Source organism: Micropterus dolomieu, linkage group LG07 (genome assembly GCF_021292245.1).
Source record: "Micropterus dolomieu isolate WLL.071019.BEF.003 ecotype Adirondacks linkage group LG07, ASM2129224v1, whole genome shotgun sequence".
NCBI classification, from domain to species: Eukaryota; Metazoa; Chordata; class Actinopteri; order Centrarchiformes; family Centrarchidae; genus Micropterus; species Micropterus dolomieu.
Window position 1 is genome coordinate 251,357 of NC_060156.1, and position 7,525 is coordinate 258,881.

Here is a 7,525-nt window from a genome sequence, read left to right on the forward strand (position 1 = left end):
AACCAGGAGAAGGAACACAAGGAGGAGGACACAAGGAGGAACAAGGAGGAACCAGGAGGAGGACACAAGGAGGAGGACACAAGGAGGAACCAGTAGGGTGAACCAGGAGGAGGACACAAGGAGGAGGACACAAGGAGGAGGACACAAGGAGGAACAAGGAGGAACCAGTAGGAGGAACCAGGAGAAGGAACACAAGGAGGAGGACACAAGGAGGAGGACACAAGGAGGAACCAGTAGGAGGACACAAGGAGGAGGACACAAGGAGGAGGACACAAGGAGGAACCAGGAGGAACCAGTAGGAGGAACACAAGGAGGAGGACACAAGGAGGAGGACACCAGCAGGAGGAACCAGGAGGAGGAACCAGTAGGAGAAACCAGGAGGAGGAACCAGGGGGAACCAGGAGGAGGACACAAGGAGGAGGAACCAGAAGGAGGAACCAGGAGGAGGAACCAGTAGGAGGACACAAGGAGGAGGCAGTAGGAGGAGGAACCAGGAGGAGGACACAAGGAGGAACCAGTAGGAGGAGGAACCAGGAGGAGGACACAAGGAGGAACCAGTAGGAGGAGGAACCAGGAGGAGGACACAAGGAGGAACCAGGAGGAGGAGGAACCAGGAGGAGGAAGACACAAGGAGGAGGACACAAGGAGGAGGAACCAGAAGGAGGGAGGAGGACACAAGGAGGAGGAACCAGAAGGAGGAACCAGGAGGAGGAACCAGTAGGAGGACACAAGGAGGAGGAACCAGGAGGAGGACACAAGGAGGAGGAACCAGCAGGAGGACACAAGGAGGAGGAACCAGAAGGAGGAACCAGGAGGAGGACACCAGGAGGAGGAACCAGGAGGAGGAACCAGTAGGAGGACACAAGGAGGAGGAACCAGGAGGAGGACACAAGGAGGAGGAACCAGAAGGAGGAACCAGGAGGAGGACACAAGGAGGAACCAGGAGGAGGACACAAGGAGGAGGAACCAGGAGGAGGAACCAGGAGGAGGACACAAGGAGGAACAAGGAGGAACCAGGAGGAGGAACCAGGAGGAGGACACAAGGAGGAGGAACCAGAAGGAGGAACCAGAAGGAGGAACCAGGAGGAGGAACCAGGAGGAGGAACCAGGAGGAGGACACAAGGAGGAACCAGGAGGAGGAACCAGTAGGAGGACACAAGGAGGAGGACACAAGGAGGAGGACACAAGGAGGAACCAGGAGGAGGAACCAGTAGGAGAAACCAGGAGGAGGAACCAGGAGGAACCAGGAGGAGGACACAAGGAGGAACAAGGAGGAACCAGTAGGAGGAACACAAGGAGGAGGACACAAGGAGGAGGACACCAGCAGGAGGAACCAGGAGGAGGAACCAGTAGGAGAAACCAGGAGGAGGAACCAGGAGGAGGACACAAGGAGGAACAAGGAGGAACCAGGAGGAGGAACCAGGAGGAGGACACAAGGAGGAGGACACAAGGAGGAACCAGTAGGAGGACACAAGGAGGAGGACACAAGGAGGAACCAGGAGGAGGAACCAGTAGGAGAAACCAGGAGGAGGAACCAGGAGGAACCAGGAGGAGGACACAAGGAGGAACAAGGAGGAACCAGTAGGAGGAACACAAGGAGGAGGACACAAGGAGGAGGACACCAGCAGGAGGAACCAGGAGGAGGAACCAGTAGGAGAAACCAGGAGGAGGAACCAGGAGGAGGACACAAGGAGGAACAAGGAGGAACCAGGAGGAGGAACCAGGAGGAGGACACAAGGAGGAGGACACAAGGAGGAACCAGTAGGAGGACACAAGGAGGAGGACACAAGGAGGAACCAGGAGGAGGAACCAGTAGGAGAAACCAGGAGGAGGAACCAGGAGGAACCAGGAGGAGGACACAAGGAGGAACAAGGAGGAACCAGTAGGAGGAACACAAGGAGGAGGACACAAGGAGGAGGACACCAGCAGGAGGAACCAGGAGGAGGAACCAGTAGGAGAAACCAGGAGGAGGAACCAGGAGGAGGACACAAGGAGGAACAAGGAGGAACCAGGAGGAGGACACAAGGAGGAACAAGGAGGAACCAGGAGGAGGACACAAGGAGGAACAAGGAGGAACCAGGAGGAGGACAACATATGTGAAAATTTAATAAACATATGAATAAAAACTAACAAATTAAAAAAAAATCAATAAATAAATTAAAAGAAAGAAAGAAAAATAAATAATTAAATAAAAACTCAAAACATAAAAGAAAAGTTCAATAATTTAATAAATACTCCAAAAAGTATGATCAAATATACACTTTACAAAATCTCTATAAATGAAAAGTAAAAAATGATAAAGTCAATACATAAATAATGAAAACTACTAGTCCACCAGGAGGATCTTTGGTGGGGGGGCAGCCCTGCAGAGCGCCACCACCAGAGTCTGTTCGTCAGAAGGAGGTTCAGCTGGATCCTCCTCCTGCAGCCAGTGAGGCTGTTTAAACGGTCTCTAATCCAGCTGCCGGTCCAGCATGTTAGCTGCCGACATGTAATCATCAGATTGATCGGAGTCACATGACACGAGGCTGACCTCGATTCGATTACTGATGGCTGTCCCACTTCCAGATCAATTCTGCCCCCATCATATATAATCCCCGCTCTATAATCCACACTAAGCTGTGGTAATGCCTTTATGCTTCTGCCTGACCGAGTTTACCTGCATTAAAGCATCATCCCAACACACAGATCCCGAGGGCCGGTCGTATGAGGGGCCCCCCAGGATTTGTAACCGCTCCGGCTTCTGGTGGAAATGTTTTTATTTCTGGAAAGAGAAACACTAAACTAAAAGTCCACCTGTGAAAAAGCTGCTAATTAGAAATGACCCGCTCAGGGATTCACTAACCTCTGTGGCCGCTGGTGTTTTTCCTCTGAGCACGCGACTCGCTTTCTGCCCCACGAGGGCCACGATAATGTGAATGAAGCTCTAACACACAAAACACTAAGTAAAGCTTTATTCTCATATATTACAACTTCATGTGACTCTGGTCTGGAGGCCCTGACAGACTCAGCTCTGCCTCTCGCTTTGTGTTATTCCCCACTGATGTTGAGGCTGAACCGAGACAGACACAGACGGACGTCCCCGTTTATATTTTAATGTTTGCATCAAGAACATTTTTGCCTTCTCGTTCCTCACAGCAGCACGCTGGGTTCCTGCGTCTCCTCTCAGAGTCCAGAGTAACGCTTAGTGATCCACGGCTCCCGGCAGTGAAGGAGGTCTGTGCTGAGAAAAGAGAAACAACAAAGTTAGTGAGAGCTGAAGAAACAACGACATCATTATTACGTCTGTTCACTTTTATAATGTGGAGCAGACGAATGGAACGCGTCTCTAAAAACCCTGAGACTGCAGCTGAGAACATCTGAAAGTGTTTTTAAGAACAGAAAGCAGAATAAAACCAGCAGGTGAGGAGACGCAGCAGCGCGGAGGAGGTTCTCTTAGTGATCAACGTGTGTCAGAAATCAGTTCTGAAGTTCATTAAACCAGAAAACCGGCGGTGACGTCCCCTCACGTCCAGGTGCGGCAGATCTGCAGAGGGCCACAGCGGGCTGAGGCGAAGACCAGGAGGAAACAGGACCATCAGGGACACACATCAGGTCATCAGCACAGACAGGAAACTACCAAAATAAAACAGGAAGCGGACAGAACTCCACCTGAACCCCGACAGCAGGTGGACCAGGTGAAGCCCTGATGGTCCCGCAGAGACTCAGCAGTTCCTGCTACTTTCACTGCTCGGGTCAGTTTGTGGAAACTGTTGATAATTAGATATGAAAAGATGTGAAAGCCACGAACACAGAGGGGACCACAGCCGCCGTCTCGCTTTCAGTCAGAACATGTTCCTGGACTGATCTGGTCCCGCAGCTCGCCGGCTGCTGGGATGTGTTGTTGATCGGGGCGGCTGTGGCTCAGGAGGTAGAGCGGGTTGGCCGTTAATCGGAAGGTCGGCGGTTCAATCCCTGGCTCCCCCTGGTTGCGTGTCGAAGTGTCCTTGGGCAAGATAATGAACCCCGATTTGCCCCTGGCGGCTTTTCCGCCAGCGTATGAGTGAGTCTGATTGTTAGTTTCTGTTTGAGCACTTAGGCAGGTATGAATGTGTGTGACTGGTGAATGCAGATGTAGTGTAAAAGCGCTTTGAGTGGTCGAAAAGACTAGAAAGGCGCTATACAAGTACGGAGCATTTACATTTGAGTATTAAAGCAGCTCTTATCTCCCTGACCACCTCCTCCTCCTCCTCCTCCTCATTGTGCTGCGGTGGAACGTGCAGCCTTTGTGTTCCCGCAGGCTGGAAATACCTCGGCTGCTCGACACGCCTCTGCCGCTCAGCTCGTTAACTTTTAATCGAAGATCTAAATGTGACGGAGGGGTGGAGATTATCCTGCTGCTGCATCTGTTCCAGCCCGTCACCTCCGTCAGACCACCGACCTTCAGCCGCCGGCGGGACATTACGTGTCCACACATAACCATCTACACACACACACGTATATGTATATAGTTATGAGTAAAGTCAGAATCTCTTACATATTGTGATTATAATCAAATAATAAACGACATTTTACTAATATAATTTAATATTTAATTTAATTAGAGATCATTATATAATGAGATAAAGTTAGAATTTATTAAAACAATTATGAGGTAATGAGTTCAAGTCACGTGAGCTGTGGGGAGAAAAGGTTTAGATGCCTCTGAGGTGAAGTGCTGCTGCTGCTGTGAGGAAGTGTAAATAACTAAAATGATCTGAAGGTGAGAACATCAGGAACAGGAACGCCGGAGACAGCCCGGCTCTATGATTAGCTCCGTGATGTTGGGCGTTATGTAACCGCAGAAACGCACGGAGAGGACCCGAGGGACGACTTCAGGCCGATCACAGAACAGCTCCAGCCCAGCGTGTTCTGCTGCTTCTTTATGTAACTCTGGATGCGCTTCACTTATCACTCCACCTCCGCTTCAGGCTGCAACAACCGAGCCCTCAGTCCCTCTGAGCCTCCAGAACCAAACCTGGACCGGCTGAAGCAGCTCAGCAGCCTCCACCCGAAACACGAAACCATCAGCTGCCACAACACAAAGGTTAAATAAAGGCCGCCGTGTAGCAGAGGAATGCGTTCGAAGTCTCTTTCAGCTGCTTGTTAATTGAATTTTCTGACGGGCTCCCTGCTGCTCGTCTTTCCACTGAGAAGCTGCCAAGCGCTGCAGAGTGGGCGAGCTGCTAATGGCCTCTCTCCAGTAATTAAAAAGCCACTTTATTTCACTCAGCACTGAGTCTGTGCAGCATGAAGACGGGCTGTGATCAGCTTTACCTACAGATTAACACGCCCTGACTCAGTTTCCTGCCGGAGGCTTCCTGCAGATCTGTCAGTGACTCTCAGCAGGACTGACAGCGACGCGGTCAGAAATCACTTCAGCTGTTTCTTTACAGGTAAAACATCCGGTCTGTCAGGTTCAACTGCAACCCTCTAAAGGAAGCAGGTCACCAACTTCTGACTCACAAACTGAGTCAGAACCCAGACGAACTTTTCAAACTTCTTTTACAACCTCATAAAGGATCCAACAACCTCCCTGTTATTTTCCTGTGTAGTAGTTCCTTGTGTATATACACACACACACACACACACACACACACACACACACACACACATATATATATATAAATGTGTTTATCTGTAAAGGTACTTTATTGTCACAGACAATTATTATGGGTCTGGGCACGTTAACACAATAATTAATTAACGGTTATTTTAGTTTTTATTTTATGATTATTAGTTTGAAAGTCTGCTCACTGGATCACAGGAGGGGGGATGTTGATCAGCCTCCTGCTGATCGTGGCTCTGGACTCTAGATAAAAGGTATTGATTTGATTATATTAATGTTTAAGTTGAGATTTACAAGAAATATTTTATTGCTGCTGTGTAAAGGGAACACTGCTGTTGTTTAAAGTTATTGCACTTTTGTGTTTAGAAACACTCATAACTGTGTGATTAATCACAATGAAATTTTTTGATTTTCCTCTACCAGAGGCCTGGGAGTCTGATGTCAGTATCTTAGCACTGCTCTCTTCTGGACAGACCTCTCATGTTGTTTCTTGAATCTCTGGACTCTCCCAGTTCGGGCTCTGAAACACGACGTGTGCACGGCGCATTAGCAGCCAGAAAAACAACACATTCTCACTCCAACTCCTCACAGACGGACGCATGGCGTTGCTCTTTAACGCCCTGGGCAGTTTTCAATGTTTGTGGCCCCACTGTTAAGTTCAGTACTGTTAAGTACTTGTTAATGTTGTCAAACGTCGCAGTTTGGTTAGGTTTAGGAAAAGATCACGGTCTGGGTTATAATAACTACGTTACTTACTATGTAAACTAAATGAAAACATTCAGTGTTCATCGTCCCCCGTCCGCCCGAGCCACCTCCACACATATCCTACACCTCGCTTTAGCATTCATAAACGACGCTACTGGACTTCCCCCAGTGCGTTCCACACTGACTCCAACGGGGTTTGACCATGTGTGACGACTTGGGAGAAAGAATGTGTTGAGCGAAACGCTTCCTGCCTCTAGAAAACAACTAGAAAAACTGCACGCTGTCAGATCGCTCCACTAAAATCTTAAAGAACCACCTGAACCTCCTACAGGACCGACCCTCAGGGGAAGCATCTGTTGTGAGCCGGACCTTTCAAACCTTTTACAGCCCTGAATCTGAAACCTGACGGTGAGGAGCTAAAGAGGCTAAAAGCTGCTCAGAGCTGCAGAGATGGAGACACTTCAGTCAGCTGATTCATCGTTAACAGCAGAGGTTCTGACACTCACTGTTCGAACACGCAGAACAACCAAACAAGCTGTCAGCATCAGCACGTCGACACTTCCCACATGTGTTCATTATTAATGTTTCCCCGGTTCAGTTCTGCCTTCATTGTTCCTAAAGGGGAAATTCGATTTGCAACAGGGCTAAAAAACACAAGCAAAACATGGTGCTGAGGAGGACGGTGCTCCAGGCGGCAGGCTTAACGATAATGGTGAAGAACGCCAGTCTGACCAGTGAGAGTCTGGTTTCCTGTGAATGTCAGACAGACAGAGTGGTTGTGTGAAGCTGAACGTGTGAATGTGTCTGATTCTCAGCCTCCCACACGCTGCCGGTGCAGAAATGCCACCAGAGCAGCAGACCGGCCAGAACACCCACTCGCTGGAGTACTACCAGCACACACGCCGCAGAACACACACCGCAGAACACACACCGCAGAACACACACCGCAATATACACACCGCAATATACACACCGCAATATACACGCCGCAATATACACACCGCAGAACACACGCCGCAGAACACACACCGCAGAACACACACCGCAGAACACACACCGCAATATACACACCGCAGAACACACACCGCAGAACACACGCCGCAGAACACACGCCGCAGAACACACACCGCAATATACACACCGCAGAACACACACCGCAATATACACACTGCAGAACACACGCCGCAATATACACACCACAATATACACGCCGCAGAACACACACCGCAATAT